Source organism: Bombina bombina, chromosome 4 (assembly GCF_027579735.1).
Source record: "Bombina bombina isolate aBomBom1 chromosome 4, aBomBom1.pri, whole genome shotgun sequence".
Classification (NCBI taxonomy): Eukaryota; Metazoa; Chordata; class Amphibia; order Anura; family Bombinatoridae; genus Bombina; species Bombina bombina.
Genome location: NC_069502.1, coordinates 312,559,876 through 312,587,874, shown reverse-complemented (window position 1 = coordinate 312,587,874; position 27,999 = coordinate 312,559,876). Strand labels below are relative to the sequence as shown.

Here is a 27,999-nt window from a genome sequence, read left to right as displayed (position 1 = left end):
AATTCCTTTCTCCTGTAGTGTAGTCAGTCCACGGGTCATCCATTACTTATGGGATTATATCTCCTCCCTAACAGGAAGTGCAAGAGGATCACCCAAGCAGAGCTGCTATATAGCTCCTCCCCTCTACGTCATACCCAGTCATTCGACCGAAACCAAACGAGAAAGGAAAAACTATAGGGTGCAGTGGTGACTGGAGTTTAATTTAAAATTTAGACCTGCCGTAAAAAACAGGGCGGGCCGTGGACTGACTACACTACAGGAGAAAGGAATTTATCAGGTAAGCATAAATTATGTTTTCTCCTGTTAAGTGAAGTCAGTCCACGGGTCATCCATTACTTATGGGATACCAATACCAAAGCTAAAAGTACACGGATGACGGGAGGGACAGGCAGGATCTTTACACGGAAGGAACCACTGCCTGTAGAACCTTTCTCCCAAAAACAGCCTCCGAAGAAGCAAAAGTGTCAAATTTGTAAAATTTTGAAAAAGTGTGAAGTGAAGACCAAGTTGCAGCCTTGCAAATCTGTTCAACAGAGGCCTCATTCTTAAAGGCCCAAGTGGAAGCCACAGCTCTAGTAGAATGAGCTGTAATCCTTTCAGGAGGCTGCTGTCCAGCAGTCTCATAGGCTAAACGTATTATGCTACGAAGCCAAAAAGAGAGAGAGGTAGCCGAAGCTTTTTGACCTCTCCTCTGTCCAGAATAAACGACAAACAGGGAAGAAGTTTGACGAAATTCCTTAGTTGCCTGCAAATAAAATTTCAGGGCACGGACGACGTCCAGATTGTGCAGAAGTCGTTCCTTCTTTGAAGAAGGGTTAGGGCACAATGATGGAACAACAATCTCTTGATTGATATTCTTGTTAGTGACTACCTTAGGTAAAAACCCAGGTTTAGTACGCAGAACTACCTTGTCTGAATGAAAAATCAGATAAGGAGAATCACAATGTAAGGCCGATAACTCAGAGACTCTTCGAGCCGAGGAAATAGCCATTAAAAACAGAACTTTCCAAGATAACAGCTTGATATCAATGGAATGAAGGGGTTCAAACGGAACACCTTGCAGAACGTTAAGAACTAAGTTTAAGCTCCACGGCGGAGCAACAGTCTTAAACACAGGCTTTAATCCTAGCCAAAGCCTGACAAAAAGCCTGAACGTCTGGAACTTCTGACAGACGCTTGTGTAAAAGGATAGACAGAGCTGAGATCTGTCCCTTTAACGAACTAGCAGATAAACTCTTTTCTAAACCTTCTTGTAGAAAAGACAATATCCTAGGAATCCTAACCTTACTCCATGAGTAACTCTTGGATTCGCACCAATATAAGTATTTACGCCATATTTTATGGTAAATTTTCCTGGTAACAGGTTTCCTAGCCTGTATTAAGGTATCAATCACTGACTCCGAGAATCCCCGCTTTGATAGAATCAAGCGTTCAATCTCCATGTAGTCAGCCTCAGAGAAATTAGATTTGGATGTTTGAAAAGACCCTGAATCAGAAGGTCCTGTCTCAGAGGCAGAGACCATGGTGGACAGGACGACATGTCCACTAGATCTGCATACCAGGTCCTGCGTGGCCACGCAGGCGCTATTAGAATCATCGATGCTCTCTCCTGTTTGATCCTGGCAATCAATCGAGGAAGCATCGGGAAGGGTGGAAACACATAAGCCATGTTGAAGACCCAAGGTGCTGTCAGAGCATCTATCAGTACCGCTCCCGGGTCCCTGGACCTGGATCCGTAACAAGGAAGCTTGGCGTTCTGGCGAGACGCCATGAGATCCAGATCTGGTTTGCCCCAATGATGAAGCAGTTGGGCAAACACCTCCGGATGAAGTTCCCACTCCCCCGGATGAAAAGTCTGGCGACTTAGAAAATCCGCCTCCCAGTTCTCCACGCCTGGGATGTGGATCGCTGACAGGTGGCAAGAGTGAGACTCTGCCCAGCGAATTATCTTTGAGACTTCCATCATCGCTAGGGAACTCCTTGTCCCTCCCTGATGGTTGATGTAAGCCACAGTCGTGATGTTGTCCGACTGAAACCTGATGAACCTCAGAGTTGCTAACTGAGGCCAAGCCAGAAGAGCATTGAAAACTGCTCTTAATTCCAGAATGTTTATTGGAAGGAGTCTCTCCTCCTGAGTCCATGATCCCTGAGCCTTCAGGGAATTCCAGACAGCGCCCCAACCTAGCAGGCTGGCGTCTGTTGTTACAATCGTCCAATATGGCCTGCTGAAGGGCATCCCCCTGGACAGATGTGGCCGAGAAAGCCACCATAGAAGAGAATCTCTGGTCTCTTGATCCAGATTTAGCATAGGGGACAAATCTGAGTAATCCCCATTCCACTGACTAAGCATGCACAATTGCAGCGGTCTGAGATGCAGGCGTGCAAAAGGAACTATGTCCATTGCCGCTACCATTAAGCCGATTACCTCCATGCATTGAGCCACTGACGGGTGTTGAATGGAATGAAGGACACGGCAAGCATTTAGAAGTTTTGATAACCTGTCCTCTGTCAGGTAAATTTTCATTTCTACAGAATCTATAAGAGTCCCTAAGAAGGGAACTCTTGTGAGTGGCAATAGAGAACTCTTTTCTACGTTCACCTTCCACCCATGCGACCTTAGAAATGCCAGAACTAACTCTGTATGAGACTTGGCAGTTTGGAAACTTGACGCTTGTATCAGAATGTCGTCTAGGTACGGAGCTACCGCTATTCCTCGCGGTCTTAGTACCGCCAGAAGAGAGCCCAGAACCTTTTTTAAAGATTCTTGGAGCTGTAGCTAACCCGAAGGGAAGAGCTACAAACTGGTAATGCCTGTTTAGGAAGGCAAACCTCAGATACCGGTAATGATCCTTGTGAATCGGTATGTGAAAGTAGGCATCCTTTAAATCCACTGTGGTCATGTACTGACCCTCTTGGATCATAGGTAAGATGGTCCGAATAGTTTCCATTTTGAACGATGGAACTCTTAGGAATTTGTTTAGGATCTTTAAGTCCAAGATTGGTCTGAAGGTTCCCTCTTTTTTGGGAACCACAAACAGATTTGAGTAAAACCCTTGTCCGTGTTCCGACCGCGGAACTGGGTGGATCACTCCCATCAGTAAAAGGTCTTGTACACAGCGTAGAAACGCCTCTTTCTTTATCTGGTTTGCTGACAACCTTGAAAGATGAAATCTCCCTTTTGGAGGAGAAGCTTTGAAGTCCAGAAGATATCCCTGAGATATGATCTTTAACGCCCAGGGATCCTGGACATCTCTTGCCCAAGCCTGGGCGAAGAGAGAAAGTCTGCCCCCCACTAGATCCGTTTCCGGATCGGGGGCCCTCACTTCATGCTGTTTTAGGGGCAGCAGCAGGTTTTCTGGCCTGCTTGCCCTTGTTCCAGGACTGGTTAGGTTTCCAGCCCTGTCTGTAGCGAGCAACAGTTCCTTCCTGTCTTGGAGCGGAGGAAGTTGATGCTGCTCCTGCCTTGAAGTTACGAAAGGCACGAAAATTAGACTGTTTAGCCCTTGGTTTGGCCCTGTCTTGAGGCAGGGCATGGCCCTTACCTCCAGTAATGTCAGCGATAATTTCTTTCAGACCGGGCCCGAATAATGTCTGCCCTTTGAAAGGAATGTTAAGCAATTTAGATTTAGAAGTCACATCAGCTGACCAGGATTTAAGCCACAGAACTCCGGATTCGCCATTAAAAACAAACTAAAAACTACTCCCAAAACTATTCAGCTTTGATATTAATGAGTTTTTTGGGTTCATTGAGAACATGGTTGTTGTTCAATAATAAAATTAATCCTCAAAAATACAACTTGCCTAATAATTCTGCACTCCCTGTAGGTAAACACTTTAAATGTAATAAAGATTTAATATTTATTTAAAGGGAAAGTAAAGTCATAATTAGACATTCATGGTTTAGACAGAGCATACAATTTTAAACAACTTTCCAATTTACTTAATTTATTTTATTTGCTTACTTCTCTTGTTATCATTTGCTGAAAGGTTTATTTAGGTAAGCTCAGAAACAGCAAATAACTTAGGTGCTAGCTGCTGATTGGTGGCTGCATATTTATACCGATTATCATTGTCTCACCCATGTGTTCAGATAGAAACCAGTAGTGCATTGCTGCTCCTCCAACAAATGATACCAAGAGAATTAAACAAATTTGATAATAGAAGTAAACTGGAAAATTGTTCAAAATTGTATGTTCTAGCTACATCATGAAATATTTTTTTTGGGTTTCATGTCACTTTAATATAGATAAAAAACAAAATGTATTGATATTCTACTATGTTTTTAACAAGTTGGAAATATTTTTTAGGTTTCCTATCTGTTACTGTTCCTAATATTAGTAAACTAACTTTTTATGTTCACCCTTGTGAAGTCTTGTTCACCCTTGTGAAGTCTTCTTGTTCACCCTTGTGAAGTCTTGTTCACCCTTGTGAAGTCTTGTTCACCCTTGTGAAGTCTTGTTCACCCTTGTGAAGTCTTGTGAAGTCTTGTTCACCCTTGTGAAGTCTTGTGAAGTCTTGTTCACCCTTGTGAAGTCTTGTTCACCCTTGTGAAGTCTTGTTCACCCTTGTGAAGTCTTGTTCACCCTTGTGAAGTCTTGTTCACCCTTGTGAAGTCTTGTGAAGTCTTGTGAAGTCTTGTGAAGTCTTGTGAAGTCTTGTGAAGTCTCGTCACTTTCCACCAACAGAGCTGTAAATGTTTTTCTTATTATCAGTCAGTGAGTAAACAATTCCTGAACATCAGAAGTGCTTAAACATGTATGTCTTGTTTATTTCAATTTATGCCGCATTGACTTACCCTGTTTCATTAACCTCTTTCTTGTTAAATTGCTGCAATTCATTATAATTTGTTTTATTTTTTAGCCTTTCCCGGTCTGCAAAGATGTGACTCCTGAATATAAAACGTTCTTGTGAGCAATGCACCTTTTTATTTCTACATTTTTACTTTATAATTATGCAACATTAGACAAAGGGTAACGGAAACAAATTTATTCAAGAGACATTTAAAAAACGTATTTTTTCTCTGCGGCTAGTTTGCAATACTATTTTCAACTGCTGCAATATATTATAAAAGTTTAAAAATTATTTTATTTTCCAGTTAATCAACACAATGCAATTGAGCTGGTGCTTTAATGTAACTGCCTAATTAAAGGGACACTCAGGTTAAATTAAATTTTCATGATTCAGATACAGTATGTAATTTTAAACAACTTTCCAATTTACTTCCATTAAAAAAAATGTGCACAGTCTTTTATACTTACAATTTTTGAGTCACCAGATCCTACTGAGCATGTGCAAGAATTAACAGACTATACGTATATGCATTTGGGATTGGCTGATTGCTATCACATGGTACAAGGGTAGTGGAAATATACATAACTTTGAAAATTGTTATAAAAAAATCTACTACTCATTTGAAGTTCAGAATAAGTGCTATTGCATTGTCTTGTTATCTCGCATTTGTTGATTATGCAAATCTAATGTGTTGAATGGTCCTTTAAAATGTTAATTTAAATTAAAAAAGAACTGCAGAAAAGTTTTCAAAAAAAAATTCTCTTTACAGAAAGGGAAAAAAAGGTTTGCCTCTGGGTGGTGTGTTTGTGTGTTGTATGCTGTATAAGAGTGTGTCTAGTGTATGTAGTGTGTTGTTTGAGAGTGTGTGTAGTGTGTTGTATGAGAGTGTGTGTAGTGTGTTTGTGTGTTGTATGAGAGTGTATGTGGTGTGTTTGTGTGTTGTATGAGAGTGTATGTGGTGTGTTTGTGTGTTGTATGAGAGTGTATGGGGTGTGTTTGTGTGTTGTATGAGAGTGTATGTGGTGTGTTTGTGTGTTGTAGGAGAGTGTGTGTGCCATGTGTGCTGTATGATAGTGTGTGGTGTGTTTGTTTGTGTGTTGGATGAGAGTGTGTGGTGTGTGTGTTACCTTTTACAACACTTTCATATTGAACTACCATCAGGAATAAAGTACCCAAACATTTTAGCCACTTTGCCAAAAATTGCAGCTATCTTATCGTATATTACTTCAGAAATTTTCAGACCAAGCATAAAAACAGGGTCGCGAAGGTATATGGTATTACTGCACTGGGTCTTGGGAAAAAAAGTTTGAAGAACACTGGTGTAATGATTTACAGCAATTTATAATTCCAGTATTTACCTGAACAGAACTGTGTGCCACACTACGGGTAAGCTTTGAAAAAAACAGCTCATATTGGCAATGTACTACTAGTCCAGAGCTAAACACAATCACTGAGCCAATCAAGAGCAGCATATATGTGTAGCTACCAACCATGTTTAGCTCAGGATTGAAAGTATAGTTCCTCTATGGGGCTGACTTTGACTATGTTATTAAAAGGACCACTCAGTGCAGTAGAACTGCATAATTAGCAAGTGCATAACAAAAATACAATTATTTAACACCTACTCTAAATTTCAAATACGCAGTAGATTTTTTTTCTTACAAAATTATTATTTTTCTTCCATTTTCTGGCCCCCTGCATCATATGACAGACATAAGTCAATCACAGACTAGTATACATATACCCTGTGAGCTTGTGCACATTAGCAGTAGGATCTTGTTTCACAGAAAGTGTGCATATACAAAGACTGTGCAAAATTTGATTATGGAAGTAAATTGGAATCTTAAAACTGCATACTCTATCTGAATCATAAAAGTTTATTTTGACTTGAGTGTCCCTTTAACACCATTGTGGGGTTAAATACGTCGGTCTGTGCAATAATGAAATGCTGTAGCAGATAAGAGCACTTTATAACTGATCTTTTATGCCAAAATGTACTATCCTTGCAGACGGACAAGTTTGCAAGTAGTGAATCTGTCTGCTTGCAGTCACCACTTGTGATGTTGCATTGCACAAGAGGATACTTGTGAAATGCAGCCCCCTGCTCTGGCACAACCAATTGTACAAAAGCAGGGCATGTCAATCACCCTGAGAAAGCAATTTACCGCACGGCTGTTGGCTAAGAGGTGAAAACGTCACCTCTTAGCTAAAAAAATTTTTTGCCGTGGGCTGCTGTACAAGGTAAAAACGGCAATCGATTGAATCAAATAAAGGAGCTTTCTACATGAAGTATCTTATACTTCATGAATGGAAGTCCCCTTTATTTGTTTCAATAGTAAATCCTAACATTTGTACAACGCTAGGATTTACTTTCACTTTAAATATGGGGCAGCAGGCTCACTTATGCCAACCTGCTCCACATAGCTCTAAAAGCTTTGCAGCTTCATAAATCTAGCCCTATGGTCTTTTACCTCCTACTAGGTTAAACAGTGAAAATAATATGTAAGAGCATGATATTGTAAGCATTGTCATAGCAGCACTATTGAGATTTAAAGGGATGAATGCATTGTTAAAAGGCACTCTCGCCAAGAGCCATTTTATTACACTTCAACATGGGAGTGGTTCTCTGCCACTGGCAGAATGTTAAAGGGACATTAAACCCACATTTTTTCTTTCATGATTCAGACAGAGAATTCAATTTTAAACAACTTTCTCATTTACTTCTATTATCTAATTTGTTTAATTCTTTAGATATCCTTTGTTGAAGGAATATCAATGCATATAGGTGATCCAATCACACGAGGCATCTATGTGCAGCTACCAATCAGCAGCTACTGAGCCTATCTAGATATGCTTTTCAGCAAAGGATATCAAGAGAATTAAGCAAATTAGATAATGGAGGTAAATTAGAAAGTTGTTTAAAATTGCATGTTCTTTGTAAATTATCAAAGAAAAAATTTGGGTTTCATGTCCCTTTAAAGGGGCACTGAAGTCAAAATTAAACTTTCATTATTTAGATAGTGCATGCAATTTTAAAACAACTTTCCAATTTGCTTCCATTAACAAAATGCAGTGTTTTTATATTTTCACTTTTTGAGTCACCAGCTCCTACTGAGCATGTGCAAGAATTCACATAATATACATATATGCATTTGTGATTGATGATGGCTGTCATGATACAGGGGGAGTGGAAATAGACATAAGTTTGAAATCTGTCAGAATAAAATCAACTACTCATTTGAAGTTCCTTTGCATTGTCTTTTTATCATGCATTTGTTGATTATGCAAATCTACTGTATGTACTGGTTCTTTAAAAACAGTAATGGCAACTGCAGCAAAGGTGTAATGTAAATGATCCATTTAGACTGTATTGAATGGCAATACAATTTACACATGTGAACTAATATTAAATTGTGAAACGTGTACATGAATAATATACTAAAATGAGCTGGAGGATAGAGAGTCTATTGCACATGTGTATAATAATATACTAAAATGAGCTGGAGGATAGAGAGTCTATTGCACATGTGTATAATAATATACTAAAATGAGCTGGAGGATAGAGAGTCTATTGCACATGTGTATAATAATATACTAAAATGAGCTGGAGGATAGAGAGTCTATTGCACATGTGTATAATAATATACTAAAATGAGCTGGAGGATAGAGAGTCTATTGCACATGTGTATAATAATATACTAAAATGAGCTGGAGGATAGAGAGTCTATTGCACATGTGTATAATAATATACTAAAATGAGCTGGAGGATAGAGAGTCTATTGCACATGTGTATAATAATATACTAAAATGAGCTGGAGGATAGAGAGTCTATTGCACATGTGTATAATAATATACTAAAATGAGCTGGAGGATAGAGAGTCTATTGCACATGTGTATAATAATATACTAAAATGAGCTGGAGGATAGAGAGTCTATTGCACATGTGTATAATAATATACTAAAATGAGCTGGAGGATAGAGAGTCTATTGCACATGTGTATAATAATATACTAAAATGAGCTGGAGGATAGAGAGTCTATTGCACATGTGTATAATAATATACTAAAATGAGCTGGAGGAGAAAGAGTCTTTTGCACATGTGTATAATAATATACTAAAATGAGCTGGAGGATAGAGAGTCTATTGCACATGTGTATAATAATATACTAAAATGAGCTGGAGGATAGAGAGTCTTTTGCACATGTGTATAATAATATACTAAAATGAGCTGGAGGATAGAGAGTCTTTTGCACATGTGTATAATAATATACTAAAATGAGCTGGAGGATAGAGAGTCTATTGCACATGTGTATAATAATATACTAAAATGAGCTGGAGGATAGAGAGTCTTTTGCACATGTGTATAATAATATACTAAAATGAGCTGGAGGATAGAGAGTCTATTGCACATGTGTATAATAATATACTAAAATGAGCTGGAGGATAGAGAGTCTATTGCACATGTGTATAATAATATACTAAAATGAGCTGGAGGATAGAGAGTCTATTGCACATGTGTATAATAATATACTAAAATGAGCTGGAGGATAGAGAGTCTATTGCACATGTGTATAATAATATACTAAAATGAGCTGGAGGATAGAGAGTCTATTGCACATGTGTATAATAATATACTAAAATGAGTTGGAGGATAGAGAGTCTTTTGCACATGTGTATAATAATATACTAAAATGAGCTGGAGGATAGAGAGTCTATTGCACATGTGTATAATAATATACTAAAATGAGCTGGAGGATAGAGAGTCTATTGCACATGTGTATAATAATATACTAAAATGAGCTGGAGGATAGAGAGTCTATTGCACATGTGTATAATAATATACTAAAATGAGCTGGAGGATAGAGAGTCTATTGCACATGTGTATAATAATATACTAAAATGAGCTGGAGGATAGAGAGTCTATTGCACATGTGTATAATAATATACTAAAATGAGCTGGAGGATAGAGAGTCTATTGCACATGTGTATAATAATATACTAAAATGAGCTGGAGGATAGAGAGTCTATTGCACATGTGTATAATAATATACTAAAATGAGTTGGAGGATAGAGAGTCTTTTGCACATGTGTATAATAATATACTAAAATGAGCTGGAGGATAGAGAGTCTTTTGCACATGTGTATAATAATATACTAAAATGAGCTGGAGGATAGAGAGTCTATTGCACATGTGTATAATAATATACTAAAATGAGCTGGAGGATAGAGAGTCTATTGCACATGTGTATAATAATATACTAAAATGAGCTGGAGGATAGAGAGTCTATTGCACATGTGTATAATAATATACAAAAATGAGCTGGAGGATAGAGAGTCTATTGCACATGTGTATAATAATATACTAAAATGAGCTGGAGGATAGAGAGTCTATTGCACATGTGTATAATAATATACAAAAATGAGCTGGAGGATAGAGAGTCTATTGCACATGTGTATAATAATATACAAAAATGAGCTGGAGGATAGAGAGTCTATTGCACATGTGTATAATAATATACTAAAATGAGCTGGAGGATAGAGAGTCTATTGCACATGTGTATAATAATATACTAAAATGAGCTGGAGGATAGAGAGTCTATTGCACATGTGTATAATAATATACTAAAATGAGCTGGAGGATAGAGAGTCTATTGCACATGTGTATAATAATATACTAAAATGAGTTGGAGGATAGAGAGTCTATTGCACATGTGTATACAGTGTGATATATATGGACAAATAATATACTAAAATGAGCTGGAGGATAGAGAGTCTATTGCACATGTGTATAATAATATACTAAAATGAGCTGGAGGATAGAGAGTCTATTGCACATGTGTATACAGTGTGATATATATGGACAATTTGCAAGACTGTGAGAGTGAAATGAGATTTCTCGGCAGACTTAGCAAACTTAAGATCACAAGTCCTTGAGCCGGCAGTCCCGTAAATGAGAGAGGAAAAAGGAAGCGGTGAGCAAAAAATTCTGCAGGGGTTATTTACTACTAAAACTAGCAGGGATGTTAGAGAAGACCATGTGCTAAAGCAGTCAAGACATTTGCTCATAATCCTGCAATGTCTGTAACCTGATCATCTATTTATGTGTCAAGTAACAAATAATCTGCTCAGGCAGAGTTAATTGGAATCAACTGAATATCTCTCCAGTGCTTAACCACTCATATGCTGACCTGTAAGTGGCATATAAGGACTGGAGTTAATGAATTATGAATGAATGCAAGTTATCATCCCACTATTAAAATAACATTCTGAATATCGGATGAATAGTTGCAGATTGTGTATGCTAGAAGTTCTTTTTTAGTCTAAAGACTTCTTGCATTCCAAGGGAATGGATCATATTCTCGCTGAAATGCTAATCATTATATTTAATAAGCTTTTCATCTAAAAACATAAATTGTGCTTACCTGATAATTTTATTTCCATCAAGGGGAGGAGAGTCCACGGCTTCATTCATTACTTGTGGGAACTAAGAACCTGGCCACCAGGAGGAGGCAAAGACACCCCAGCCAAAGGCTTAAATACCTCCCCCACTTCCCTCATCCCCCAGTCATTCTGCCGAGGGAACAAGGAACAGTAGGAAAAATATCAGGGTATAAATGGTGCCAGAAGAACCCAAACTAAATTTAGGTCCGCCCACCGGAGTAACGGGTGGGATCCGTGGACTCTCCTCCACTCGATGGAAATAAAATTATTATGTAAGCATAATTTATGTTTTCCATCTAAAGGGGAGGAGAGTCCACGGCTTCATTCATTACTTATGGAAACAAATATTCAAGCTCTAGAGGACACAGAACAACGAGAGGGCAAAAAAAGGCAGACCCTAATCTGAGGGCACCACAGCATGTAAAAATTTTCTCCCAAAAACAGCTTCCGCCGAAGCAAAAACAAAAAATTTGTAAAACTTTTAAAGGTATGTAAGGAGGACCAGGTAGCCGCCTTACAAATCTGCACCATAGAGGCCTCTTTCTTAAAGGCCCAAGAAGAAGCCACAGCTCTAGTCGAATGAGCCGTGATCCTCTGAGGAGGCTTATGTCCTGCTGTCTCATAGGCTAAGCGAATCATGCTCCTCAACCAAAACGACAAATAAGTAGAAGAGGCTTTCTGCCCCTTGCGCTTCCCTGCATACACCACAAAAAGAGATGTAGATTGTCTGAAATGCTTTGTAGCCTAAAGGTAAAACTTCAAGGCTCGAACCACGTCCAAATTATGAAATAACCTCTCCTTAGGAGAAGAGGGGTTAGGACACAAAGAAGAAACCACTATTTCCTGATTGATGTTACGGTTAGACACGACTTTGGGAAGAAATCCCAAACCAGTGCCCAGAACAGCCTTATCAGCGTGAAAGACCAAATAAGGAGGCTCAAATTGCAAGGCTACCAACTAAGAGACTCTGCGAACCGATGCAATAGCCAACAGAAAGAGAACCTTCCAGGAAAGAATCTTAATGTCAATAGAGTGCATAGGTTCAAATGGAACCCTCTGCAATACCCTCAGAACCAGGTTCATGCTCCAGGGAGGAGCAGACTGTATAAAAACAGGCCTGATTCTAGACAGAGTCTGAATAAAGGACTGAATATCAGGAAGCTCAGCGAGCCTCTTGTGCAACAAAACAGATAATGCCAAGATCTGTCCCTTCAAGGAACTGGCGGCAAGTCCCCTTTCCAACCCATCCTGGAAAAAGGACAGAATCCTGGATACCTTAACCTTGTGCCAAGGACATCCCTGCTTCTCACACCAGGACAAGTAAGTCCTCCACACCTTATGATAGATGCAACGAGTGAACGGCTTCCTAGCCTGAACGAGTGTATCAATCACTCTCTCAGAAAACCCTTTCTTGGCCAAGACTAAGCGTTCAATCTCCACGAAGTCAGCCTCAGAGAATCTAGATTTTGATGTTGAAAGGGACCCTGTACCAACAGATCCCTGCGACAGGGTAACCTCCATGGAGGAGAAGATGACATCTTCACCAGATCCGCAAACCACATCTTCCGCGGCCACGATAGAGCAATCAGAATAGCCAAAACTTGCTCCTGCTTGATGCGGGCCACTACACGAGGAAAAAGTGGCAACGGTTCAAATATGTAAACTAGGTTGAACCCCCAAGGCACTGCTAAAGCATCTATCAGCTCTGCCTCGGGATCCCTGGACCGTGACCGGTAACTGGGTAGTTTGCAATTGAGTCTGGACGCCATGAGGTTTATCTCCAGCGTCCCCCATCTGTGACAGATCCCCACAAACACCTTGGGACGGAGAGACCATTCCCCTGGATGGAAGGATTGCCTGCTGAGGAAATCCGCTCCCCAGTTTTCCACACCCGGAATGTGGATTGCTGAGAGCGAGCAGTTGTGGGACTCTGCCCATTCAAATATCCGAGAAACCTCCCTCATTGCCAGAGAGCTTCTCGTCCCCCCCTGGTGGTTGATGTAAGCCACCGAGGTAATGTTGTCTGTCTGATTAAGCTGAACGACCTCAGTAGAGGCCACGCTTTCAGAGCATTGTAGATCGCTCGAAGTTCCAGAATACTGTTTGGGAGGAGAGACTCCTCTCAAGACCATCTTCCCTGTGCCATCCTGACCCCCCAAAACAGCTCCCCATCCTGCCAGACTCGTGTCCATGGTCACAATCTCCCAGGACAGTCTAAAGAAGCATGTTCCAGACGGATCCACCAAGAGAGGGATTCCCTCGTCCGATCATCCAAAGAAATCTGTTGGGCTAGGTCTGTATGATTGCCGTTCCACTGTCTCAACATGCATAACTGAAGAGGCCTGAGGTGGAACCTGGCAAATGGAATGACATTGATGCTGGACACCATGAGCCCGATCACCTCCATACTCTGAGCCACCGAGGGACGGGAGGAGGACTGAAGGGCAAGATAGGTGGACGCAATCTTCCTGCGTCGCTGATTTGTGAGAAATATCCTCATGGATATAGAATCTATTATCGTTCCCAGGAACTCCACCCTGTTGCTGGGAATCAGGGAGCTCTTTCCTGAGTTTATCCTCCAACTGTGGGATTCGAGCAAAAGAAGAAGAGCCCTCAAGTGATCCTCTGCGAGACTGAATGACGGCGCCTGGACTAGGATGTCGTCCAGATATGGCGCCACAGCAATGCCTCTGGATCTGGCCACTGCAAGTAGCGCCCCCAGAACCTTTGTGAAGACTCTCGGGGCCGTCGCCAGACCAAAGGGAAGGGCCACAAACTGGAAATGTAGGTCCAGGAATGCAAATCTCAGGAACCTGATGTGGTCCCTGTGGATTGGCACATGAAGGTAGGCATCCTTCAAGTCTATTATCGTCATGAACTGACCCTCTTGAACTAGGGGCAGAATAGATCTGACCGTTTCCATTTTAAACGATGGAACAGCCAGAAATTTGTTTAAACATTTTAGGTCCAGAATCGTGCGGAACGTGCCGTCCTTCTTTGGGACTACGAAAAGGTTTGAATAGTATCCTAGACCCCTTTCTGCTGGGGGTACCGGTACAATTACTCCGAAGGAAGAGAGATCCCTCACACATTCTAGAAAGGTGTCTTTCTTTTCTGGTCTGGAAGACAGGTTTGACAGGAGGAATCTGTCCCTGGGCAGATGAGATCTGAACCCTATCCTGTATCCTTGGGCGACAACCTCCAGAATTCAAGGGTCCTGAACATCCTGCAACCAGGCTTCTGAGAAGAGAGATAATCTGCCCCCTACTTGGTCCGGGGACCGCTCGGGGGCTGCCCCTTCATGCCGACTTTGTTTCAGCGGGCTTCTTGTTCTTCTTGGACTTATTCCAAGACTGATCCGCTTTCGCAGTGGGCTGTTGATGTTGGGCCTTGTCCGCACGAAAGGGACGAAAAATAGATCCCTTAGGCTTAACCTTCTTATCCTGCGGTAGGAAAGCGTCATTGCCTCCTGTAACCATGGATATGATCAAGTCCAATCCTCGACCAAACAGGATCTTTCCCTGAAATGGAAGGGATAGCAGTCTAGACTTAGAGGTCATGTCCGCAGACCACGACTTTAGCCACAGAGCCCTGTGGGCTAAAACGGAAAAACATGACACCTAAGCGTTCAGGCGAATAATTTGCATATTGGCATCACAAATAAAATAATTAGCGACTTTCAAGGCCTTAATTCTCTCCTGTATCTCGTCGAGGGGAGTCTACCTCTCGACCATGTCAGACAGAGATTTTCACAGTCGCAGCTCCTGCAACTGCAGCTACCACTGCTGCCGGCTGAACAACAAACCCTGTGTGTTAAATAATTTTTCTTAACATGTTCTCTAACTTTTTATCCATGGGCTCCTTAAACGACGAACTATCCTCAAGAGGAATCGTTGTCCACTTCACAAGCGTAGATATAGCAACATCCACCTTAGGAACAGTCCCCATAGAGAGTCCGGGACGGGGAACAGTTTTTTAAAAAAAACAGGGGAAAAAGAAGAACCATTCATTCTTAATAATGTTAGCCATCTTAACAGGAACCGGGAAGGTCTGAGGCACCACCCTGTCCTCATATACTTTATCAAGCTTAGGAATTGAAGGTTTCTCCGGTAGTTTCGGTTCTGGAACCTCGAGGGTAGCAAGCAATTGCTTCAGCAAAAAGTGCAAACTTTCCATCCTAAACCTAAAGTCAGGCTCCTCCGCCGTCGGAGCTTTAGATGACATAAACTCCGACCTAGAAGGAACGTCCTCCGAAGAGTCGTCCTCGTCAGCGGATAATCTTTCCGAAATATCCATTGGAGTAGATGACCCCTGGGTCGGATTGCCATATTTTACCTTATGCTTGCGCTTAGCAGAACGTGGTAAAGCACTAATCACCTTATACACCACCGTTTGCTGTTGATCCGCAAAATCTGGTGGTGGCCAATGGATCCCTCCTGTAGGAGAAATAGTCGTGCTCTGGGGTGCTGCATGTGTAAACGGAGATGAATGTAGGGAACGCACCTCACGGGACGGAGAACCCTCATAAGGTGGACGGCTCAGTAGTACTAGACATTCTATTTTTTCTAGATGTCGTAGCTTTATCAAGGCATGTGGAACATAGCTGAGCAGGCGGGTCTACCAGAACCTCCTCACAATAAACACAGGCATTAGACTTTGTTAAAGAGGGAGTACCCTCCAACGAGTCAGAGTCCTCCATAGCTTGCGCCTTTATTACGGACAAGATACACTATATATAAAATGGCACCTTTATAACCTCCAATGGCCGGGGCACTCACAACCTCCTATGACCCGGACCACAGAAACCGTTACGTCTCCTGCAATCGCCTGACAAGCAAAGGAAGTTGATTAGGCCACACCCGGTCAGAAGGAATGCCTCGCAGGACCACCCATGCACTAGATGGAAAAACGCGCCAAATCGGCCGTGCAAATACTCCCGGAAAAGAAAACTAAAAGTCCACCCATTGCCAGAGCCTCATCTCACACATATTGCAGCAATGACACAATAAACAACAACATGAACAACCCCCCCCCCCCCGTTCAATAATCCCCCTACCAGGGATATTAACCCTTGATTCTATAAAGATAAAAGGTATCACACTGTGACCCTGTCTTCTGTGAATTCATTACATGTATAAAAAATTAAACAATCTTACCAGAATCTATGCCGTGGAACAGGAACACGGCCTCTCAAGTGTGACAGTGTAGTAGCATCGCTCCTGACATGAACTTGAGTGAGGAAAGCAGGCAGCGAAACTCGTCAATGCTGATTGCTTATGGAGCTGTTAAAATGAGTCGCGATGGTTTTGCAGAAAGACTCTCCCTGCATCTCCGGACTCTAACATTCACCCAAGCTCTCACTGAGAGGCTGACAGGACTACTTAAAACTCCAGTCCCATTTCGAAGAGTATTACCCTCCATAACTACTCTGAATCTTCTGACACTTCTCTGCCAAGCTCCTGTGATGAAAGGCAAGGAATGACTGGGGGATGAGGGAAGTGGGGGAGGTATTTAAGCCTTTGGCTGGGGTGTCTTTGCCTCCTCATGGTGGTCAGGTTCTTAATTCCCACAAGTAATGAATGAAGCCGTGGACTCTCTAGTGGAATCTAGTATCTACTATTGTTGTTACAAAAGGGAAAGATGCTCACATGGATAACTTTCCTATAGTGTTTCACTCTAGTGCCCCTCTAAAAATAGTTCAGCTCTGAAACACAAGAAAGTTTCCTTTGTAGATAAATGCTAATCGTTGGGCCCTGTCCAACAAAAAGACTGTAAACAATTTGTTCATGGGAGTAGATTGGAAAGTTGTTTAAAATTGCTGCTCTATCTGAATCATGAAAGTTAAATTTTGACTTGAGTGTCCCTTTAAAGTTTATAGAAAAGGTGGTTAAAAGAGACATAATAGTTAAAACATCAACTGCTGTTTAATATGTTTGCTTTTATTTTAATTTCATTAAAGGGACCGTCTGGACAAAATTAAACTCTCATGATTGAGATAGGGCATGTCATTTTAAACAACTTTCCCATTTATATTTATCATCAAATTTGCTTTGCTCTCTTGGTATTCTTTGTTGAAAGCTAAACCTAGGTAGACTTATATGCAAATTTCTAAGTCTTTGAAGGCTGTCTTTAATCTCTATGTATTTTGACAGTTTTTCATAGCTAGCCAGCACTAGTTCATGTGTGCCATATAGATAACATGCTCACTCCTGTAGAGTTACCTAGGAGTCAGCACTGATTGGCTAAAATGCAAGTCTGTAAAAAGAACAAAAATAAAAGGGGGCAGTCTGCAGAAGCTTATATACAAGCTAACCACAGAGCTAAAAAGTATATTAATATAACTGTGTTGGTAATGCAAAACTGGGGAATGGGTAATAAAGGGATTATCTATCTTTTTAAACAAACATTACAAATTCTGGAGTAGACTGTCCCTTTAATTTTCATATACTTCTTGGTCTTATGCTTATTGTTTTCTTGCCTTAGTAAATTATCATTTTCTAGCCCAAGTAAATCTGTGAAGTAGAAAAAAAGATTCATTCTGCCCCATCTCCCTAAACTATACACTCTAGCCTCAAAAAATCCTGGGCATCAGGACACCACAGCACATAGGAAAATGTGCCCAGCCGTGAATGAACTGAGGGAAGCCCAGCCGAAGGTGCAGGAATCTGTAATCAAACAAACGTACTAGAGTTCCATGTGCCTTACTGTATATATAAACAAAACATCTACTAGGACAATGCCTACTTTGTTCTTTGGCATCACAGAATAAAAACTTTCAATTTGTCTGACCCATTGCACTACTGGGATAGCTTAGGACTTATTCAGATATGCACGGTAAAGCTAGCTAAATCACAAAAGCTAATACGGCAACACTACCCTGTTAACCTGGGTTATAATTTCTTCTCCCTGACAGAAATATGTATGGTTGGAAATAAGGTGACTTCTCATGAATGATCAGGAAATAAATGATAGTCTAGAATCTGACATGCAAGATCCTTGTGGCAAGGTGCCACAGTAAGAACGTTTTCTAAATAGTGAAATTATACTTCTGAGAAACCATTAATAAGCAAAAATGATGTAATTGACCATGATATACCCACATTTATACTATTAGATAATAATTAATGCTTGGATAATGCACTCAGTATTTTTGGTGCAAATCTATCTTCATCAAAATGGGCCACAGTCAGTACATCTTAATACCTTCTACTGGTGGCTCCTATAGCATAATAGAAACTTTTTCTAGACATTCTTCGTGTTAACTTCTTGTGGCTATTATAGAAAAATAAAAGTAATTTATTTATTGTTGTTTTACCTTTTGTGGTCAAGAGATGATAATAAACCACTATATCTATAACATGGATAATAAACCACTATGAATATAGTATAGTTTGATATTAAGACATTATAGCTTTAATTCCTTCTTATTGTGCCTAATGATAACATAAAAGGTAAAGATATACAGGGAGTGCAGAATTATTAGGCAAGTTGTATTTTTGAGGATTAATTTTATTATTTAACAACAACCATGTTCTCAATGAACCCAAAAAACTCATTAATATCAAAGCTGAATATTTTTGGAAGTAGTTTTTAGTTTGTTTTTAGTTTTAGCTATTTTAGGGGGATATCTGTGTGTGCAGGTGACTATTACTGTGCATAATTATTAGGCAACTTAACAAAAAACAAATATATACCCATTTCAATTATTTATTTTTACCAGTGAAACCAATATAATATCTCAACATTCACAAATATACCTTTCTGACATTCAAAAACAAAACAAAAACAAATCAGTGACCAATATAGCCACCTTTCTTTGCAAGGACACTCAAAAGCCTGCCATCCATGGATTCTGTCAGTGTTTTGATCTGTTCACCATCAACATTGCATGCAGCAGCAACCACAGCCTCCCAGACACTGTTCAGAGAGGTGTACTGTTTTCCCTCCTTGTAAATCTCACATTTGATGATGGACCACAGGTTCTCAATGGGGTTCAGATCAGGTGAACAAGGAGGCCATGTCATTAGATTTTCTTCTTTTATACCCTTTCTTGCCAGCCACGCTGTGGAGTACTTGGACGTGTGTGATGGAGCATTGTCCTGCATGAAAATCATGTTTTTCTTGAAGGATGCAGACTTCTTCCTGTACCACTGCTTGAAGACGGTGTCTTCCAGAAACTGGCAGTAGGACTGGGAGTTGAGCTTGACTCCATCCTCAACCCGAAAAGGCCCCACAAGCTCATCTTTAATGATACCAGCCCAAACCAGTACTCCACCTCCACCTTGCTGGCGTCTGAGTCGGACTGGAGCTCTCTGCCCTTTACCAATACAGCCACGGGCCCATCCATCTGGCCCATCAAGACTCACTCTCATTTAATCAGTCCATAAAACCTTAGAAAAATCAGTCTTGAGATATTTCTTGGCCCAGTCTTGACGTTTCAGCTTGTGTGTCTTGTTCAGTGGTGGTCGTCTTTCAGCCTTTCTTACCTTGGCCATGTCTCTGAGTATTGCACACCTTGTGCTTTTGGGCACTCCAGTGATGTTGCAGCTCTGAAATATGGCCAAACTGGTGGCAAGTGGCATCTTGGCAGCTGCACGCTTGACTTTTCTCAGTTCATGGGCAGTTATTTTGCGCCTTGGTTTTTCCACACGCTTCTTGCGACCCTGTTGACTATTTTGAATGAAACGCTTGATTGTTCGATGATCACGCTTCAGAAGCTTTGCAATTTTAAGAGTGCTGCATCCCTCTGCAAGATATCTCACTATTTTTGACTTTTCTGAGCCTGTCAAGTCCTTCTTTTGACCCATTTTGCCAAAGGAAAGGAAGTTGCCTAATAATTATGCACACCTGATATAGGGTGTTGATGTCATTAGACCACACCCCTTCTCATTACAGAGATGCACATCACCTAATATGCTTAATTGGTAGTAGGCTTTCGAGCCTATACAGCTTGGAGTAAGACAACATGCATAAAGAGGATGATGTGGTCAAAATACTCATTTGCCTAATAATTCTGCACTCCCTGTATGTGAATATATCAATTCCTACTTGAGGCTATTCTGAGTTGCTAAAAAACAGAATTTATGCTTACCTGATAAATTACTTTCTCCAACGGTGTGTCCGGTCCACGGCGTCATCCATTACTTGTGGGAAATGTTCTCCCCCACAGGGAAAGGCCAGGAGAGCACACAGCAAGAGCTGTCCATATAGCTCCCCCTCTGGCTCCGCCCCCCAGTCATTCGACCGACGGTTAGGAGAAAAAGGAGAAACTATAGGGTGCCGTGGTGACTGTAGTGTATAAAGAAAAAAAATTTCAACCTGATTAAAAAAACCAGGGCGGGCCGTGGACCGGACACACCGTTGGAGAAAGTAATTTATCAGGTAAGCATAAATTCTGTTTTCTCCAACATTGGTGTGTCCGGTCCACGGCGTCATCCATTACTTGTGGGAACCAATACCAAAGCTTTAGGACACGGATGAAGGGAGGGAGCAAATCAGGTTACCTAAACAGAAGGCACCACGGCTTGCAAAACCTTTCTCCCAAAAACAGCCTCTGAAGAAGCAAAAATATAAAATTTGTAGAATTTGGCAAAAGTGTGCAGAGAAAACCAAGTCGCTGCCTTACATATCTGGTCAACAGAAGCCTCGTTCTTATAGGCCCATGTGGAAGCCACAGCCCTAGTAGAGTGAGCTGTGATACGGTCAGGAGGCTGCCGTCCGGCAGTCTCATAAGCCAAGCGGATAATGCTTTTCAGCCAGAAAGAGAGAGAGAGGTAGCAGTAGCTTTTTGACCTCTCCTCTTACCAGAGTAAACGACAAACAAGGATGAGGTTTGTCTAAAATATTTTGTTGCTTCTAAATAGAACTTTAAAGCACGAACAACATCTAAAATGTGTAATAAACGTTCCTTCTTTGAAACTGGATTCGGACACAAAGAAGGAACAACTATTTCCTGGTTGATGTTCTCGTTGGAAACAACTTTTGGAAGAAAACCAGGCTTAGTACGCAAAACAACCTTATCTGAATGGAACACCAGATAGGGTGGATCACACTGCAAAGCAGATAATTCTGAAACTCTTCTAGCAGAAGAAATAGCAACCAAAAACAGAACTTTCCAAGATAGTAACTTAATATCTATGGAATGTAAAGGTTCAAACGGAACCCCTTGAAGAACTGAAAGAACTAAATTTAGACTCCAAGGAGGAGTCATGGGTCTGTAAACAGGCTTGATTCTAACCAAAGCCTGAACAAAAGCTTGTACATCTGGCAAAGCTGCCAGTCGTTTGTGCAACAAGACGGATAATGCAGAAATCTATCCTTTTAGAGAACTAGCTGACAATCCTTTATCCAAACCTTCTTGGAGAAAGGAGAGAATCTTTGGAATTTTAATCTTACTCCAGGAGAATCCTTTGGATTCACACCAACAGATATATTTTTTCCATATTTTATGGTAAATCCTTCTAGTCACAGGTTTTCTGGCTTGGACCAGAGTATCAATCACAGAATTTGAAAACCCACGCTTGGATAAAATCAAGCGTTCAATTTCCAAGCGGTCAGCTGCAGAGAAACTAGATTGGGATGTTCGAATGGACCTTGTACTAGAAGGTCCTGTCTCAAAGGTAGCTTCCATGGTGGAGCCGATGACATATTCACCAGGTCTGCATACCAAGTCCTGCGTGGCCACGCAGGAGCTATCAGAATCACCGAGGCCTTCTCCTGTTTGATCCTGGCTATGAGCCTGGGGAGGAGAGGAAACGGTGGAAACACATATGCTAGGTTGAACGACCAAGGCGCCACTAATGCATCCACTAGAGTCGCCTTGGGATCCCTGGATCTGGACCCGTAGCAAGGAATCTTGAAGTTCTGACGGGACGCCATTAGATCCATGTCTGGAATGCCCCATAATTGGGTTAACTGAGCAAAGACCTCTGGATGGAGTTCCCACTCCCCCGGATGGAAAGTCTGACGACTCAAATAGTCCGCCTCCCAGTTGTCTACTCCTGGGATTTGAATAGCAGATAGATGGCAGGAGTGATTCTCTGCCCATTGGATTATCTTGGTTACTTCCTTCATCGCTAGGGAACTCTTTGTTCCCCCCTGATGATTGATGTACGCAACAGTCGTTATGTTGTCCGACTGAAATCTTATGAACCTGGCTTCCGCTAGCTGAGGCCAAGCCAGGAGCGCATTGAATATAGCTCTTAGTTCCAAAATGTTTATCGGGAGAAGCGACTCTTCCCGCGACCATAGGCCCTGAGCTTTCAGAGAGTCCCAGACCGCGCCCCACCCCAAGAGGCTGGCGTCGGTCGTGACGATGACCCACTCCGGTCTGCGGAAACTCATTCCCTGAGACAGGTGATCCTGGGTCAACCACCAGAGAAGTGAGTCCCTGGCTACCTGGTCTACTTGAATTTGGGGAGACAAGTCTGTATAGTCCCCATTCCACTGATTGAGCATGCACAGCTGTAATGGTCTTAGATGAATTCGAGCAAAAGGAACCACATCCATTGCTGCGACCATTAGTCCTATTACTTCCATGCATTGAGCTATGGAGGGTTGAGGAATAGAGTGAAGAACTCGACAAGCTTTTAGAAGCTTTGTCTTTCTGACGTCTGTGAGAAAGATCTTCATTTCCACAGAATCTATTATTGTTCCCAGAAAAGGAACCCTTGTGGACGGTGACAGTGAACTTTTTTCTATGTTCACTTTCCACCCGTGAGATCTGAGAAAAGCCAACACAATGTCTGTATGAGCCCTCGCTTTGGAAAGAGACGACGCTTGGATTAGGATGTCGTCTAGATAAGGTGCTACAGCGATGCCCCTCGGTCTTAGGACCGCTAGAAGGGACCCTAGCACCTTTGTGAAAATTCTGGGAGCGGTGGCTAAACCGAATGGAAGAGCCACAAACTGGTAATGTTTGTCCAGAAAGGCGAACCTCAGGAACTGATGATGAGATTTGTGGATTGGGATATGCAGATACGCATCCTTCAGATCCACGGTAGTCAAAAATTGACCCTGCTGGATTGTTGGTAAGATTGTCCGAATGGTTTCCATCTTGAAGGATGGAACTCTGAGGAACTTGTTTAATATCTTTAAATCCAGAATTGGCCTGAAAGTTCCCTCTTTTTTGGGAACCACAAACAGGTTTGAGTAAAACCCTAGACCTTGTTCCCCGGAGGGGACTGGGTTTATCACTCCCATCTTTGATAGGTCTCTTACACAATGTAAGAATGCCTGTTTCTTTATCTGGTCTGAAGATAAGCGAGACAGGTGGAACCTTCCCTTTGGAGGAAGTCCCTTGAATTCTAACAGGTATCCCTTGGAAACTATCTCTAGTGCCCAGGGATCCAGAACATCTCTTGCCCAAGCCTGAGCGAAGAGAGATAGTCTGCCCCCTACCAGATCCGGTCCCGGATCGGGGGCTACCCCTTCATGCTGTCTTGGTAGCAGCAGCAGGTATCTTGGTTTGTTTACCCTTGTTCCAGCCTTGCATGGGCTTCCAAGCGGGTTTGGGCTGGGCCGCGTTACCTTCTTGTCTAGCGGCAGTGGAGTTATTAGCCGGTCCGTTCCTGAAATTGCGAAAGGAACGAAAATTAGACTTGTTCTTAGCCTTAAAAGGCCTATCCTGTGGGAGGGCATGGCCCTTACCCCCAGTGATGTCTGAAATAATTTCCTTCAATTCCGGCCCAAAAAGGGTCTTACCCTTGAAAGGAATATTCAGTAACTTAGTCTTGGACGACACGTCTGCCGACCAGGATTTTAGCCAAAGCGCCCTCCGCGCTACTATAGCAAAACCTGAGTTTTTCGCCGCCAATTTCGTTATTTGAAAGGCGGCATTGTCCATGACTTCTTCATAGGAAGTCTCTTTCTGGAGCGACCTTTCTAGTTCTTCGAACCAAAAGGACGCCGCTGAAGTGACAGTAATAACACACGTAGCTGGTTGAAGGATGAACCCTTGCTGAACAAAAATCTTTTTAAGCAATCCTTCCAATTTTTTATCCATAGGATCTTTGAAAGCGCAGCTGTCCTCTATAGGAATAGTTGTGCGCTTCGCTAGTGTTGAAACAGCTCCCTCAACCTTCGGGACCGTTTGCCATGCGTCCCTTCTAGGGTCTACTATGGGAAACATTTTCTTAAATATAGGAGGTGGGGCAAAGGGTACACCTGGCTTCTCCCACTCCTTTTCCACTATGTTCGCTACCCTCTTAGGTATTGGAAAAGCGTCGTCGTGCACTGGGACCTCTAAAAATTTGTCCAATTTGCACAACTTCTCTGGTACTACCATGGAATCACAGTCATCCAGAGTAGCTAATACCTCCTTAAGCAAAGCGCGGAGATGTTCTAGCTTAAACTTAAATGCCACTAGATCAGGTTCTGCCTGTTGAGAAATTTTTCCTGAGTCTGAAATTTCACCCTCAGACAGCCCTTCCCTCACAGCCAATTCCGATTGATGTGAGGGTAAAATAGATAAGGCATTGTCAGCGTCTGATTGTTCATCCTTTTTATCTGTATTTAAAGCTGAACAATCACGCTTTCTCTGAAAAACTGGCAGTTTGGATAAAAGACTTGCTATAGAATTATCCACTACTGCTAATAATTGTTGCATAGAAATAAGCACTGGCGCACTAGGTGTCGCCTGCGCGGGCAAAGCTGGTGTAGACACAGGAGAGGATGTAGAGCTATCCCCACTACCTTCATTAGATAAATCATCTTGGGCAACATTATGAAAAATAACAGAGCTGTCCTGATTTTGTTTGGACGCTATGGCGCAATTATCACAAACACTCGAAGGGGGAACCACATTTGTCTCTATACACACAGAACATAGGTTATCTGATGGAACAGACATGTTAAACAGATTAAGGCAGGCAAACAATGCAATAAAAACGATTTTAAACAAAAACGTTACTGTCTCTTTAAATAATAAAATGACACATTTATTTCTGAATGTTCAAAAAACTATGAAGGCAATATCCGATTTTTCTGAAATTTGTACCCCAGTGTCTTAATGCTTAGAAAGTATTGCACAGCAAATATGGAGACTCTAGCTCTTAAAACAAGCAAACCGGAGCTAATTGTTGGATTTAACCGTTTTTACACACCACAATCCCAGCTACAGCCTTGCTGCAGCTTTTTACCTTCCTTAGGGGTCACCATTCACAGAAAAAAGCCTTTTGGAGTCACTTTCTGAACCACAGGACCCTCTCACATGAATCTGCATGCACTGCCTTGAAATTCAACTGCACAGCTGAAGTGCCAAAATGAGGCTTCCTCCCTCAGCACACTAGAGTGAAGGGGCCTTCCTGACTAGATTTAGGTGTCTAAAACAAGCCAGATCAATAAAAAACGTTCCCAAGTGTATGTGAGCTTATAAAATATTTCAAATGGTATAATATTGTAATAAAAACCAATCGATTTAGCCCCTAACAGTGTCTACCAGCATAAAAAACAAAAAGGGGAAGCCTGTTATCTTTTTTGCTGAGGTGAAAGAAAAATGGCTTACCGTTTCCCCTGAGGGGAAAAATGACTGTCATCTAGCATTAGCCTGTGTTGTTAGAAGGAGACTAGTCATACCTGAAGCAGATGAGTCTGCAAACTGTTACCCCCAACTGAAGTTCTCTTGTTTCAACAGTCCTGCGTGGTAACAGTAATGGATTTTAGTTACTTGTGCTAAAATCATAGCCCTCTTAAACAGAAATCTTCATCACTTTTCTGTTATAGAGTAAATAGTACAAGCCAGCACTATTTTAAAATAACAAACTCTTGATAGAAGAATAAAAAACTACAACTAACACCACAAACTCCTCGCCATCCCCGTGGTAGATGCTACTTGTTCAAAGCGGCAAGGAGAATGACTGGGGGCGGAGCCAGAGGGGGAGCTATATGGACAGCTCTTGCTGTGTGCTCTCCTTGCCTTTCCCTGTGGGGGAGAACATTTCCCACAAGTAATGGATGACGCCGTGGACCGGACACACCAATGTTGGAGAAATGTCTTCTAGCCACTTTGCTTTTTAATACCTTCTTCTTGAGATCAAGCAATAAATACAGGTTGCATGGTATAATGCCTTTCAATACGTTATCAGTAATCAATGAGTTGTTAAAGCATGTATAAAAATATTTGTAAACCACTATACAGTTTAAAATATACTTCTTGTAATTGGAATTAAGTGAGGCTATATAACAAATTACTGGTAAAATAAATGTTAATATTTTAAAGTAACTGTTGTTACATTTTGATACCACTGGCGTGGTTATTAAGTAATACCTCCTTAACAATAATAGCATCATTAGAAAAATGATTAAATATTTAGCAAACACAATGTGACTTAAAATAACTGAGTAAAGTGATCTCTTGAAATTAAACAAAAAGCATGCAGCATTATACTTTCCACCCTGATGCAACATTTCATCTTGAAATAAAGCTTTGAGGTTTACAATTGAATATCTGTATGAAAAGAAAAAACAAAGATTAACTAGGTTTATCCAGGTCTTTCTGACTGTGTTTATCGGCTGTTTTACAGCTCCTGATATGCCCTTTTCATCATTGGTGGAATAACAATGCAAACATCAACACCATTTCCATATCTGAAAAAGATCAGATTGTATCTTAGCAGAAATCAGAAAATTGACCCATACGATGAACAGTATTGATTTAGTAAACTGAAATCCACACAACCACAAAATGGACATATTGAGTTCAACAGATATAAGCACTTGATAAATGCTCATCACCCACAGATAAAACGATAACACACATGGGCCTGCGATCTACACATGCTTGTACCAGAAAAACAAGATGGTGTAGCCCATGCCAACAGCCCTTTTTGATGAAGATAGATTTGCACCAAAAATACTCAGTGCATCATCATCATCTTTATTTAAATGTAAAAACATGAATAAAACATCTACAATGTTATCTCAGTTTTAAAGGGACAGTCAACACCAGAATTTTTGTTGTTTAAAAAGATAATCCCTTTATTACCCATTCCCCAGTTTTGCATAACCAACACTGTTATATTAATATACTTTTTACCTCTGTGATTAACTTGTATTTAAGCATCTTCTGACAGCCCCCTGATCACATGACATTTTATTTATAATCTATTGACTTTCATTTTAGCCAATTAGTGCAGTGTCTGCCACAATCCACGGGCGTGATCACAATGCTATCTATATGGTTTACATGAACTAGCTCTCCCCTGTTGTGAAAAGCAAATAAAAAAGCATGTGATAAGAGGCGGCCTTCTAGGGTTTAGAAATTATTATATAAGCCTTCCTAGATTTAGCTTTCAACTAAGAATACCAAAAGAACAAAGCAAAATTGGTGATAAAAGGAAATTGGGAAGTTTTTTAAAATTACATGCCCTTTTTGAAACATCAAAGTTTTTTTTGGACTTAACTATCCCTTTAAATCAATAGAGATATCAGAAGCAAATGTATACCTATCAGTAAATTACATTAAAAAGGTATTTTAATTAAAAAAACAACCTCTACGCTATCCAATTGCAACACACACGCAGACTCCATTCATTATCAGGACAGACTTACTAATAGAGGCTGTGTTACATACTGGTCATGTTGTCAATCTTTCTGATTGGCTATGGAGGTGATAGGGACGTGATGTAAAGTAGCAAAAGTTAAAATCCACCATTTTAGATATGCAAGCTTGTTTTGTTTGGTGCATCAATTATTGTAATTGTATAATTGACAAAAATAATTGTCAGCATTTTTTTTTATCTCTGTGAGGTAATATTGTCTGATTATGCC

At 41.1% G+C, this 27,999-nt stretch overlaps 1 protein-coding gene across 6 annotated transcripts in view; it reads right to left on the bottom strand.

Moving 5' to 3' along the window:
- The window catches only part of RHBDD1 (rhomboid domain containing 1), a 526,647-nt gene that overhangs the window by 467,540 nt on the left and 31,108 nt on the right, over positions 1 to 27,999 (bottom strand). The window contains exon 1 of one of the 6 annotated variants that reach the window (XM_053710029.1): positions 4,348 to 4,458. The exons of the other annotated variants lie outside the window; for them this stretch is intronic. The gene's annotated coding sequence lies outside the window, so the exon portion shown is untranslated. Of the gene's footprint in view, positions 1 to 4,347; positions 4,459 to 27,999 lie in introns of those variants that run through there. 6 annotated transcript variants of the gene reach the window in all.